At 27.2% G+C, this 15314-nt stretch overlaps 2 long non-coding RNA genes across 2 annotated transcripts; one reads left to right on the forward strand and one right to left on the reverse strand.

Moving 5' to 3' along the window:
• The first annotated feature begins 8413 nt into the window (after positions 1-8413).
• On the forward strand, positions 8414-9158 carry LOC103575242 (uncharacterized). Its single transcript, XR_549291.2, has 3 exons — positions 8414-8593; positions 8685-8782; positions 9008-9158. It is a non-coding gene; the product is annotated as an uncharacterized LOC103575242 (long non-coding RNA).
• Positions 9159-10432: 1274 nt separating this feature from the next.
• LOC106693971 (uncharacterized) lies at positions 10433-14239 on the reverse strand. Its single transcript, XR_008404220.1, has 4 exons — positions 14021-14239; positions 10949-11209; positions 10738-10864; positions 10433-10639 (listed from the first exon to the last, which is right to left on the reverse strand). It is a non-coding gene; the product is annotated as an uncharacterized LOC106693971 (long non-coding RNA).
• Positions 14240-15314: the final 1075 nt, after the last annotated feature.

Genomic DNA, 15314 nt, shown 5'->3' on the forward strand with positions numbered 1-15314 from the left:
CATTTAAATTTGATAATTTTGAACAAGATGAACAAAATATCCATACACTTTTCAAAAGTATGAGTTTTGATAAAAATGTAAAATCTGAAAATTCAGGCTTGCATTCAAAATTGCATCAAAACCATCTGAACAATAGAACAGAATCAAAAATTGATACCCAAAATAAAAACCTATCTACAAGTGAAAATGAAAAATTAAATAAAGAAAAGAGAATATTAAATAATGAAATATTAACAAAAAAAAAAAACGAATTCAAATCCGAAAACTATCATAAATGATAAAAAAATTTTTACTGTAAACATAAAAAAAAATTATGAACATTGATATTGAAGGCATTTTACATGGAATCGCTAACAGCTCAAACATTGATGCTATGACTAAAATATGGAATAAAAATAATAATATAATAATACCAATAATTGAAAAAATCATGTTATTTAATCCAAACATCATAAAAACAATCGATGACAATAAAAGAATTCATAAATTGAAAACAAATTCATTACCGAAACAAAGTAGAGAAAGAAATAATTCATTGAATACAAATTTTAAAATCATAGGTAATAAAGGTGAAGGAGACTGTTTATATCGAGCTCTTGCAGAAATAATTTATACTGATAAAAATAAATATATTTACATGCGGCTGAGGCAGCCGTTCGGCACGCGCGTGGCTCGGGCGATCACCGAAGTTGTGTAGCATCGAGAATGATCACTACTTGGCTGGGTGACCGTTTAGCCACACGTCGGGTTCAAACGAAGGTCTCTGATCGCTAGGCGCGGGATGAAGATCCAGTGATCGGTAAAATGGGAATTTTATCGATCACTGGAGCTTCACCCAAACCGAACTGTACTGGCTAGGTTTTCTATGTGGTTTCCCTAGCCACTGCACCTCCATTGCACAAGGGAGGTTGCAGGATATCACCGTAATGATGCAGTACAGTATAAGCACAAGTCGGGCCACAGCCGCGCAACGGAAGACAGAGGAGGAAAAGTAAAGCAGTTTGCGATATAAAGGCAAAAAGTGTAAAAGGCCGTAATTGCGACTATACACTAGAAAACAATAAAAAAATATATATATATATTTATTCACATAAAAATATTTTTAGTTAATGAAATTTTAAAAAACATTGGTTTGTACGGACCTCTTGTATTTAGAGGAGTAATCGAAATAAGAGATGAATTAGATAGTCCTATAACTGCAGCGATAATAATTGAATTACCAAAAATGATCGCGACAAAAAGAAAATGGGGCAATGAAGGAGCATTTTCTATTATGAGTACTGCATTATATATCAAAATTGTCGTCATTACTATTCATCCAATAATTGGAGAAGTAATGTCAATTGTAAATTACTCACCTAAAATGGCCAAATCAGAAACACCACTAACTTTAATAACCCGAGAAAAAATGTTTATATATACTCATACATAATTATATATAACGATATATGATCATATATAATTATATATAATCTTGTATAAATATCCATATAGAATTATATATAATTATGTATGATGATATATGATCCTATATAATACAATATTTAAACGGAGAAAGTCATATGTAGCGTCATATATAATTATATATGATTATATATAATACTATTCCGAGAAATTTTTTTCATATAGAATCATATATAATTATATATAATCTTATATATATCCATATATAATTGTATACAATTATATATGGATATACATAATTATATATGATTATATATAATACTATTCCGAGAAATTTTTTTCATATAGAATCATATATAATTATATATAATCTTATACATATACCCATACATAATTGTATACAATCATTAGGGTGTTTCAAAAAAAAAAAAGAATTTTTTTTTTCATGGTATTCAAGAATTGAAAGTACCCAGTTTTTCAATCGGTTGAATTTCATATAATTTTGTGAAATTATTTAATGTTTCCCAAAATTTCATATAAGTTTTTTTAAATTTCACATCACAACAGAAAATAAAAAAATTTGAAAAAACTTAATAAAATTTCATATAAGTTCATGGAGTATTTGTAAAAATCCATAACGAAAACTTATGAACTCTGTCTTTATCGGCATTTCACTCTAAATACATCAATTAAGCACATGACTGGCACTCTCGTGACGTGGACCAGTGATAAATGTTTAGGACATCTAGCCAAAAGGAGCTGTGTTCGAACCCGGCAGGCGTCCAGGATTTTTTCATCATTTACTGCTATCAACTCTTGTTTCTGAATTTGTAATGCGTTCGCGCGGTAATAACCAAATCAAAAATTCGGTATTTAATTTTTCTTTTTTTTTTTTTTTTGTTTTCAAGAATACTTTTCGATCATACATAACTCGATTATATATAATCATATATGAAAAATGGCCAAATATAATTATGTATAATTATATAAGTTATATATAATTGTATATAATTATATATAACTATATATAATTATATTTGGCCATTTTTCATATATGATTATATATAATCGAGTTATATATAATTTTATATGATTATATTAGGTGTACAAAAAAGTTCTACCCGTTTTTTGTCAAAAAAAAATATATTTAAAAATTTTAAATAAAATACAAATTTTAATCAAAATAACCACCATCAGCATCTACTACCCTTTGCCAACGCTCAGGCAACTGATGGATCCCACGGCGATAAAAGGCTTGATCTTTTGTCGAAATGAAATCATCTATTGTTTTTTGCATTTCGTTTTCATTTTGTAAGTGTTTGTCAGCCAAGTAATTTTGCAATGAACGGAATAGGTGAAAATCACACGGTGCAAGGTCTGGTGAATACGCCGGGTGCGGTAAAACTTCCCACTGTAAATCATTTATAGTGTGGTGGACGATTGAACTTCTATGAGGCCTGGCGTTATCATGCTGCAGTATCACTGGTCGAGGTTTTTGTCCCGCAAATCGTCTTTTACTGTTGATTTCATCTGCTAATTTTTTCAATTGACAACTGTAGCGTTCTCCAGTAACGGTTTCTCCTGGTTTGAGTAACTCATAATATAGCACGCCCCACTCATCCCACCAAATACAAAGCAATATTTTTTTCCCAAAAACATTACGTTTTGGTGTTCATGTCGTTGGTTGTCCTGGGTCTACCCAATGTTTTCGACGTTTAGGATTCTCATAGTAAACCCACTTTTCGTCCCCTGTTACAAGTTTCCACAAAAAACTTTTTTTTTATGTTGTGAAAGCAACGACAGGCAGGTGTCAACTCGTCTCTCTCGTTGTTCTGGAGTTAATTCATGAGGTACCCATTTTCCTTCTTTTTGAGTCTTACCTAAAGCATGTAATCTTTCAGAAATAGCTTGTTGAATAACGTTTAACTTTTTCGCAAGTTCTTGTTGTGTTTGTGCAGAATCTTGATTCAGTAATTCTTTCAATTTCTCGTCACTGATTGTTGAAGGTCTTCCAGAGCGTGGTTTATCATTTAAATTAAAATCTCCGTTTGTGAATTTCCGAAACCATCTTCGACAAGTACTGTCATCAATAACACTGTCACCATAAGTTGCACAGATTATTCTTTGAGCTTCAGCAGCACTTTTTCCTTGATGAAATTCATATAAAAGACAATGGCGGATATGCTCATTACTTACTTCCATTTTTAACTTAATAAAAAAATATATATATCGAAGATTAATATATTAAAAGTTTGATGAATTTAAAGAGTACAAACAGCTGTGCATGTACATATACGTATTCATAGCTAACCTATAAATAGCTGTTAGATAATTCCATCTTTGAAAAACGGGTAGAACTTTTTTGTACACCTAATAATAAATTTCAATCCGCTTTCATTAAACGTCATTAAAGAATCTCAGATAAAAAATCGACTTTTGATACTTATTAATTGGTAAGGTTTGTAACTATTCAAAGCAGTTAATTTTAGTTGACGTTTTCAGATCACTAACCTTAATTAATAATATAATATATACTGCTATGAATATTAACCCTTCGTTGGTCGCGCTTCACTGCCCGCCTTCATTGGTCGCGTGGTTAGGGAATCGCCGCAATGTTAATTTTCTTACAGTGTTGCCAAGTATACTTTTAAGTAAGCGCGGTAAAATTTGAGTTGGTATGAAATAAAAATTAATAATTAGCGCAATAGAACAATGAAATCAAATGGATTGCCATTTCATTTAACTTTTTTTAAAATAATCTAAAAAAAATTTGTTATAAATTATTATGATATTAAAGGTAGCGGTCACTTGATAATTTTTTAATTTCATTTAATAAACAAATTTGTTCCGAAAAATTATTTTCAAAAAATTGCTTTTTTATTTATTAAAAATTTCTACATGTCAATTTTTTGACTCATTTTTTTTTTAACTCAATTTAATTATTAAAAGAATTCTTAAAATTATGAAATATCTGCTAAATCAATTTTAATTAAATTATTTAATATTTAATTGTAATGTAGTATCATGACTTTAATTTTAATTATAAACGTTATATTCAAATATTTTATCAAAGAAAAAACTACGTACCGGTTTAATGCTTTGATGAGTAAAGTATTAAATACTTTTGTAGTCACAGTAGTAATATTATTATTCTTGTGATCCAATCCACGTAATGATATTTATTTATTTTCATTTATATTTATATTTATTTATTTATTTTTATATTAAAATTACTTACAATAACATTGCACAAATAAATTAAATAAATAACTTTATGGGACATGCGCATAACAACTATAACAGCTGATGACGGCCATATTGTTTTTATTTATTCAAGTTTCATACGATTGGCAACGCTACGATTAAAATTTCATGGTCGGGTTTGGTCGCGCTTACGGGAAATCGCCGCGATTCCATGTTCTTACGACATTTATTATTTAATATCTAATTAACATAAATACCTACAACTTTAAAAACTGTTTAGGTGCATGCTAAATGAATTGAAGAAGGAATAGCTAAATTTTTTAAGGCTGGAAAAAATTATTTTTTTTTTTTATAACGAATTGAAAAAAAAAAGCGGGGAATCGCTCATAGCGCGACCAACGAAGGGTTAATAAATAATTAAGAATAGAGTGTAAATTGAATATTCATTATAGTGATAATATTCAAATAATGATTAAAAAGATCAATTTTAACTCATCGAAATTATTTTTAGAGTCAAGAAGAGGAGATATAAAACTAAGCAATGCATCAAAACATTAAACACGGTGCTTAATCCATTTTCAGATAAATTATCTTCTGCTGCTGAAATAAATAGTGATGAAATTTTTGCTTATATTATTGATAAATTTTTGCTATATATAATTGTCTGTATTGTTAAATTCTATTACAAATATTTTCCAAAAAATTACTGAGTTGAAAACCTCCATAAAATCGTTGAAAGAGCAAATCAGTGTGTATGAGCGAATATACAAAGGTATTAAATTTACTCGCTTGACCGTTCCTTAACAGTCCACTTTCAATCGAGACAGAAGATCATAATGTGTAAGAAGATTCTAATTTAATTTTATTTAAGCAATAATTATAATCACAATTGATAAATCTTATAATTTTAGATTTGAATAAAATATAATTATAATTCATATATGTGAATAAAAATTTAAGATTTATAATACATAAAAAAAAAAATTCATTCATTTTTATTAATCTAGGACATATGCAAAGAAGAATTGGATTCCCTATCATTAATTTTGTTGTAAGATTATTGTCATCCTTTATTGTCAGTGGAATACATCAAGTATTTCCATTGTTTGGATGTAAAGTGATGCTATTAATTATTATAGATTTTAAAAAATAATATAGTCATAAATAATAGTTATTATTATGTTATAATAATATAAAATAATAAATAAAAAAGTAATATTTCGATCGATCGCAAGAGCTCGACATTGATATATATATATATATATATATATATATATATATATATATATATATAATACTTTTTTATACTTTATTAAAATTACATTTATTAAATCGATATTTCGTTCATTGTTTATAAAATAATTTTCTTTTCTTTTTTTGCTATAAACTTTTCCTATCATCCTAATAATTTACATTTAAGTGAAATTACATTCAAGAAAAGTCATAAAAATAAATTTAAGAGAAACTACTTAAGAATTATAAACTTTCAAATTCAAAATCACAAATTTATAGCCTTAACTATATAATTATTGACATTTTCATAAGCATATGGACATAGACTTTGATGAATTAAAAACATAAGTACTTTTGAATTTCTGCAATTCTCTTCATATGAAATGAAGTTCAGCATTATTAAGTGATTAAAAAAAATTGGAAAATTATAATATTTTTAAGTTCTTCTAAATCTTTGTATAAAATGAAATTAAATCATCATTAAATGATTACAAAATATTTAAGAATACTTAAAAAATTATAAAATATTTAAATCTTCCCAAATTTTCGAACAATCAGAAAATTCGACCATTATTTAGTATAATTAAAAATTATTATAAAGTATTTAGAAAATTGAATAACTGAATCACCCCAAATTATTGGATAAAGAGTGATGTAAAACTTTTTAAAGAGATTTAATGCTTAAACATTGAAAGAGTTTGAAATTTGTGGAAGTATTTAAAAGTACAAAAAAAAAAATTTATATTATTTTAAATCACTTTTTTCAATCAAAGAACTGTAGTAACTATTGAAATTCATTAAAAAAAGTATGCAAATATATATGTAATAAAATAATATTAATTGCTATGTTTATAGTAATAATTAATTTAAATTTGCGGTTTTTAATTAAATAACTTATAACAAAAAAAAGACCTATTTTGTAATTATATACTATATACAAAAAATCATTTTTTCAAAACAAAACTGTTTTATAATAATAAAAAATGTCTTTAAAATGATTTTCAAACTTATATAATTTTGAAATCAAAACATGGCGCATTTATTCTGTTGACTATATATAGAACATCACACTATGGCTGGTTTCCATAAACCTGTTACGTCCTGGTAGATGTTTTGGCGCTGGCGTAGTTGAGCGGTCGATTTAAATTGGACGTAATGAAAACTTATATATAATTATAAATAACAATTAAGTATGGGTTGAACAGCCACCATTTGGTGGTTGCAATAAACTGGTTGTTTGATTATATATATTATTTCATATATCTAAATCCGATTTATTCAATTATAAGGGTATAATTTTGAGTGATGTGAAAATATACAGTTGAATTAATTCATAAATTGTTAGTGAACTCTTAACAATAACTTTGAGAGGGTGAGAACGAAGTTAAGGTTTTAGTATTGAGCCTGACTGCTCTTGATGATTCTATGTTTCAGACTGCCTTCTCTTGATCGAGAAAAACTAGAGTCACTCTTATCAATACGCTTGGGCATCAGACCCACGCATCGATTCATATGGAGGGGTCATTCGAGATAACGCATGTTCTCGAATGATCCATTCTAATATTTATTGAAAATAATTAATTCTCACGATCTCTCCGCTTTTGTTACGAACAAATGAGTCACTTATCTATTAACAAAAGTTATCTTAAACAAAATAGATGTTTGTGCAGCTGCACGTCTCAAAGATTTACTCGAGGCATCAGCGCTTATTTATATTTGATAAAATATAGAAAAATAACTTTATCAATTATTACTCATATCCTTAACGTTCGAATATCTTAAATAATATTATTCTATTATTATATTATATTATTTTATATAATTAATGAAATACTACGGAAATTACTTGGTTATCGATATTCGATATAATTAGTTAGATTTCAGGTCGGTAATTAGAGAAGTAAATGCCCACGTCATCTGACGTACAGGCTGGGACGTAACAAAACTAATGACATAAAATTATCTCACCTATGTTAAATAACATAGATATGGTGAATGGCCTAATTAAAAAAAAATGAATCAAAACAATTCAATTTCAATACTATAAAAATATACATCCATCATTAAGTAAGTTATATTTCATCAAGGGCACTTTCAGACAGTACCCCCCCACTTTTTAAAAACTTGCAATGACTTTTAATTACCGTAAACGTATTAAAATTTTATTAATTAATTAAAAAAAAATTTATTATTAATTGATAAAGCTTAATTTAAAAAAAGACGTAGTTATGAATTTATTGAAATATAGAATTTAAAAAAAATTACTTACAATTCATATCAATTGGAAGTTAAACGAAATTTGTTGTATGAATTTTAGTCAACAAAATTTGAAAATTCGAATTATAGAATTGACAATTTTACTGAAATTTATTTTTTTTATTAATTTCGTTTAACTCCCAATTGATATCGACTGTAATTTTTAAAAATTCTATATCTCAACAAAACTACGACTACGTTGTCTTTATTACAATAAAGATTTTAATTATTTTTTCATTAATTAATAAAGTTTAATATGCTTATGACAGTTGAAAGTAATTGAAAATTTTTAAAAAGTGGAGGACACTGCCTGAGAATGGCCTTCATCAGAGTTCATACCATGAGGCTTGACTATAAGTATTAGCCTATCTCTTCATAGTTACATACAAACCCGCCATTAAAAGAAGTCATTTTGTTATCTCAAGCTTACTCCTCTTAATAATTAAACATCAATTGAAAACTGATTATAGATATATATACAAGTTAATATCTAAAAGTAAGTAGATTACATTTTTGAAAATTTGAGAAAAAGTATATACTAAAAACGATAATCTGATATAAATTAATTGTTCTATTTATTAACCTAGTGAATCCAGAAGAAAAAAAAAATCTCGATTTCATCACAGCAACTCTAGATGGTTTGAAAATTGACAATGATGAACCGAATATTGACAAAAAAGTTGAAGTATTTAAAAAATTAATATTTATATACATATATATTATATATATATATATATATATATATATATATATATATATATATATATATATATATATATATTATATATACATATATATATATATATATATATATTTATATATATATACATAATTTTTTTTCATTAAGCATATTATCATATTCATGTTAAATTCTTAATTAAATGATAAATCATTTTTTTTTCGTATTTAGGAGTGTTGAAGAATTAGAATACCAAATAGAGGAGCTCCAAAATAACTTGGAATTTCATAAAAGTAATGTAAAAAATTTCAACGAAAATAAATATAAATTTGTCGAGCTAGTGGTTAGAGGACGTGGACTTGGACGTGGTCGTGGATATCGATATCCACTTTATAATAAACAATATTAATTAAGTGTCATTAACCTAATATTAATATCATTTATAAAATAAATTAAATCCTTCAAATGTAAAAAAATAATAAAATTAATATTTTTAAGAATTATAGATTTGAGACTTATTTTTATAAAATGTATAGTTTAAAATAGTTATCGTAACACTTATAATGTGTACTTTTATTTACATTTACTTTTCCAATTACTCTAGCTTCTTTTTGTACTTAATATTGTTTATTTCACTTTACTCATTGTAAAATTGGAAGATCAAAATCTCACAATATTTTAAACTTTTAAAATTAAATGTTGTCAGTTATTTTATTATTTTTTAATTTATCTTTATTATCTATAACTTTTTAGAAAGATTACTGATGATAACTGACTTTAATAACCGTTAAAAATTCTAACTTTTTCAATTCTAAATTACATTCAGAATAACTATCTTAAAAACATTTTTTATGTTTATTAAATTTAAAAAAAATTTGGTTTGCCCGACAATTACTTTAAATAATTTTTATCATAAAAAATATACACATTATCAATAACATCTATCCATAAATAGTGATGAGCAACCATAAATTTCGTAGAATCTACTAATTAACTAAATTTGTTACTGATTTAGATTTTATGTCAGGAAAGAAATCCCATACCCAATCAAAGAACTAGAAACCTATCACATATGTATATCTCTGTTTAGTAAATTTTACAAAATACAAATCTACAAATACATGAAGTGATCAAGTAATAGTTCTCTGATCAATTACTAGATCTTTTAGTTTACTAAATTGTTTTTAGTGACTATACTTTAATCAATTGTTTACTTTACTGCATTGTTTTTATTTCTTACATTATTCTTTGATAAAAAAGACATAGTTAAGCTATTTATTATTACTATCCAAATGCCTGACAATCGTTATTAATTAAAGAAAAATGTACAAACCAATCAAAATATCATTATTTTGTCGACTTCAAGAATAAAATGATAATATGCTGCAAATTAAAGTACACAAAAATGAACCTCATAACAAATTGCATTGCCATTTATCAGTAATCCGTCAGCCTACTACAATCGTAGAAATTTTTTGAGGTTATTCATCAATTAAAAAATGATAATTTGATAAAGATTCAGTTGTTAAGAAACTATTAAATAATTTAAATTACATTTACGATATTAAAAAAAATTTCGTTGACTCTAAATTAAATTAAACTTCTGTTATACATTTATTAACATTCACAAATTAAAATAGAAAATTTGTATACTTGAAAATTATACTTTATATTTATTTATCTTTTTTTAAGTACATATAATTATTTAAGATTTATTAGTTAACGTCCACTATAATGTCCTCTGCCTTTGAAAACTTGTTGATGAACATTACGGTTTGTCGTCTTAATATTATCACATAAGGACTGATAGGTTTCAACTTCAGCTTCTAGACTCCGTTTTTTACATTTAAAATCTTCGATTTTCTATAAAGAAAAATTGCAGTAAGTATTTGTTAATAATTATTAAACTTTTTACTAAAGGTTACCGATCAACTAATAATAAATGTTAAAATAATATCTACTTCATCCGCAGTTTTCAATTTTGTTTCATCTAACTGAACTACTTCTTCTAATTTCTTTAAGAAGCGTTTTCATTTGTTTCTCTATTCGCACTCAACTGGATAAACGGTACTATCTCTGTTGCACTTGCTTAAATAGGAAATTTGTCCAGGTAGGTTAAACAAAACAAAATCATTTTGTATTAAAAAGTAATGTATATTTTCATACACTTACGTGGCATACTTGTTATTTATTTTTTAAAACAAAGATTTTTATTACTTATTGAAATAATTATAAATATTATTTCTATCGATTTTGCAATTACAGCTGATTTTAATGAATCTTGTTCAAGAACTCGTTACTCCTTGCTCCATACAATAAACCGAAAAGTTAAGGCTAATATTCATATAAGCCAACCTTAGGCGGACTCAATAGGTACCGTACACAAAAATAAAGGCGACACTAGCCAAAGTTCGCACTCTTTGTAGTAACATTCTAAAACAATCGAGATAAATATCCTTAATGAATAATAAAAAACAGTTTTAAAAAATGGAAAAAGTAATTACAAATTAATTTAAACCTGTTATTAATAATCACGTAAATAACAAAAATGTATGCAAAAGTGAAAAATGATTTGAATTAGGCCATGAATTCAATGTCATAGAAACAGTAAATTTAAATAACCAAGTAATAATAGCCTGTCAAGTTATTTTTTCCACTAATCACCAAATGTGCTCCTGAAAAAACTATTAAATACCAGGAATAAATCAAATCTACCTTGCCGATACAAGATATTTGTACTTCCCCAGATGCAACAAAATTTTTCTAATGAGGACATTTAAAAAATTATTTAATTAATAATTACTGAATATAAATATACAATTTCAAAGCTTGATAAATTTCCTCAATTAATAAATACTTTTATCACTAATTAGCGTTCAAATCGTCATGTACGGTCCCTGTATAGACAAGTTAGCTAAATTAACATTTATTCAGCATAAATTTTTGTTAGTTTAATAATGAATTATTGTATTCTATAAGATAATTCAATTTTTAATTAGGATACAGATACGAATTAGAGTAGTCTAATAACTACTAGCTTGTAAATTGACATCAATTTGAAAATTCAATCCAAATATGGACTTCATTTGATGACTTGAACGCTAACTAATGATAAAAGTATTCACTAATCTGGGGGATTAATCAAGTTTTCGTGTTGTGTACCCTAATAGCCTAAAATTAGCAGTAATTTGACGTTTAAATTATGGCCCAATTTTGACGTTGAAATTTGCGGCCCGATTCTGATGACAATTCGTCAGCAAAAGTTTGAAAGAAAAATTTGCGGTTAATTTTTCCTTAATTTAGGTAACTTCTGAACGCTAACTAATGAGAAAAGTACTCACTAATCTGGGGAATTAATCAAGTTTTTGTATTGTGTACCCTAATAGCCTAAAATAAGCAGTAATTTGACGTTTAAATTACGGCCCAAGTTTGATGACAATTCGTCAGCAAAAGTTTGAAGAAAAATTTGCGGTTAATTTTTCCTTAATTTAGATAACTGTTGACTAGAAAAAAAAAAAAAAAAGTTGGCAATAATCATTTTAACCATTTCAGAAGGTAAGCAAATTAATGCATACAATTTTTTACAATTTGACAGTAAAAAAATACTTTACAATTTTTTAAGTCAGATAAACCATAAATTGAACTAAAAATTTGCCAGAAAATTGACGACAACTTTTTTCTAGTCAACTTTTGAGGGAAGACGTCTATTGGACAGGTTCCAATTGGAAAAGTAACCGATAGGATGTATTCCAATACTCAGGTTCCTATTACCTGAATTACCAATTACTAATAATCCCGATGACCCAAATTTCTAATCACCCAAAATCCCGATCACCAGTAATTCCAATCACCAATACTACCAATTAGTTGGCGCTCAATAGCCGTTATGGCTCTCCGTTGATCGAAAACTGAAAATAAAATAAACCCAGAACCAAATATCCCACCTGGAGATGTCCTGAATCTCCCTGGACTGGCTGCTCCGCTCAGGCTGGGCTAAAAATCCTAATTGGGCGCCAGTTCGTGTGCCCCACGAACAAAATCAACTCAAAATAACACAACGAAGAAAATGAAAATGAAAATAAAATAAAATGGCAGGATAGCGATTTCAGATTTTAGGAATTAGGATAGCAAGAAAGATAGCAGTAATTAAAAAAATAAAATTAAATAAATACCGGGTTGATGACCACTTGCTTTAATTATTCGTTAATTACTTAAATAATCAGTCAATATATATAACGCATACTCACATAAGTAATGTTCAAAATAATAATAAATCACTTACAAAAAAAATAATAACAAAATGGTATGCGTATATAAGCTTACTTCCAATAATAATAATATCGCATAAACAATAACTGGGTTGAACAAAATATATATATTGGTAAATAGATATTAATTCGCTCGCACAGGTACAACAATCGTAAAATAATTAGTAACGCAAATAATAAATAATAATTTATAACTCAACTCAAAAAATTAAAGAAATATGATGAGGACTCAAAATAATAAGAATTAATACCTCACATTAATAATACTTTTTAGCCAATATTCGAATAAATAATAATTGATAATACAATTCCAGAATAATTAATACGTTAAATACTAATTATTCTTAAGCAATATTCGCTGAGTAATAACTAATAATTAAAATCACATCAAGGATGATTTACAAATAGTACTCAGATACTAGCAATTTCTTACTCGAATTATTAGTACTCGATTCGCGAATTACTAATATTTCTCACTTCAGATTAGCAATATTTCATAACTTAAATCACGAATTTTCCATAAATAATACATAATTAAATAATAATTTATAATTCAACTTATTAAGAATTCATAAATCCACTCAATAATAATTCATAAACAATACTCAGATAAATAATAATTCATAACCCAAATTATTAAACTCGGCGCTGTGTAATGTAGGTATATACATATATATATCAAGCTAGCGAGACTCAGGCGCATATGATGATATTCACGTGGCGTAAAATAATAATAAAATAATAGCAGAATATTTTTCCACAATAAATATTCGCTATTTAAATAATAATAGATGATCGTGATTAAATTTTTATCATCTCCTGGGTTCGATTATTACTAATTTTATTCGTGTGCTTGTAATCAACGTACACTACTACTAACAATAGAATCGTCAACTACGTGATAATCGCACGCTTGCAAATGGCCACCAACGCGGGAATGCAAGTTACACGCCAATGAATTTCCAAAGGTACTTACAGTCGTCGTTGGATAATAATCGGCGGCCAGAATTCATGGTAATAATAACCAATGACAACAAAATCAATTAATAGTGGCGTACACTAATAAAGCCGCTACAAATGGCAATTTCACTTGCAATAATTATGCGATAAATCAAATACTTTTTACAGAATAGACCTTTCTACACGGCAGCACACCTTGCCCGTACACAAGTTTATCCACGTCTGACCATGGCAGCACGTGATTTTCATGCCGGCACCTCGACCGGCCATATTTTATGTATACATCTCAGTCTAACCCATCGGAGTAATATCTCTGTCGCATGTTACTTTCAAATACTACCAACGACGACGCACCCGATGTCAATTGTGTAACCTTGCCAATTCCCGACGTCAAATGCCCAAGTACTTTGTATATTACTAATTAACAGTACTATAAATGGCTAAACCCATTACTAGTGTATTTAAAATAATTATAAATTTCATTGATAATTTAATAAATTTGTTGATGACAACTGTTGCGTCGCCGCGCATGCGCCGACCAACCACAAGCATATAAATAAAATTAATAATTACCTTCCAGCCTCATAAATTATACTTGTAAACTCAATATAATCAGCAATTTTTGCTGATTCCAGCGCAATTTTCACCTAATTAATTAATTAAGTACAAGCAGTGTAATAATAAGTATAAAATCTTATATATAAACAAAATAATCATAAAATTAATGAGTGTAGAGACGTGTGAGCAGCGTGTGCTGCCATCTGTTGCTCACCGACCTAATGTGAGACTGCCACGATATTTAAATATCGTGACATAATAATGTTTATTAATATTATTTGGATTTATCGTAATTTTTACAGCATTAACTTAAGTGTTTTTGATAAAATATTTATTTAAAAAAATACATTTTTATTATTATTATTAACATTTATCTTTTATTATTATGGTTTTTTTTTATTTTTATGATTAGAGAAAAAATCAAACTATTTGTTTATAGAGAAATTAAAGGCATATTTTGTTAAATAAATGGATGCAGAATTATCAACCAAAATAGAAAAAATATTATTATTAGCAGCAGAGAAGGATATAGTAAATGGTGTGTCAATTCGAGGATTAATTTTTGTAGACGATGGGGTCACTGTAGTGACTCTTGAAGTGGTATGTGAGTTATTCAGATGCTCATCAGGTACATTTAGTGAATCAGAAGTGACGGCACTTGGAAATGGGTGCACATTACTCCTGTGCGTTATTGCAGGAGTGCATGATATCATTTTTAAAATCGTCGAAATAAGGAGGAAAACCAACCATTT

Source organism: Microplitis demolitor, chromosome 9 (assembly GCF_026212275.2).
Source record: "Microplitis demolitor isolate Queensland-Clemson2020A chromosome 9, iyMicDemo2.1a, whole genome shotgun sequence".
In the NCBI taxonomy this organism is placed as follows: Eukaryota; Metazoa; Arthropoda; class Insecta; order Hymenoptera; family Braconidae; genus Microplitis; species Microplitis demolitor.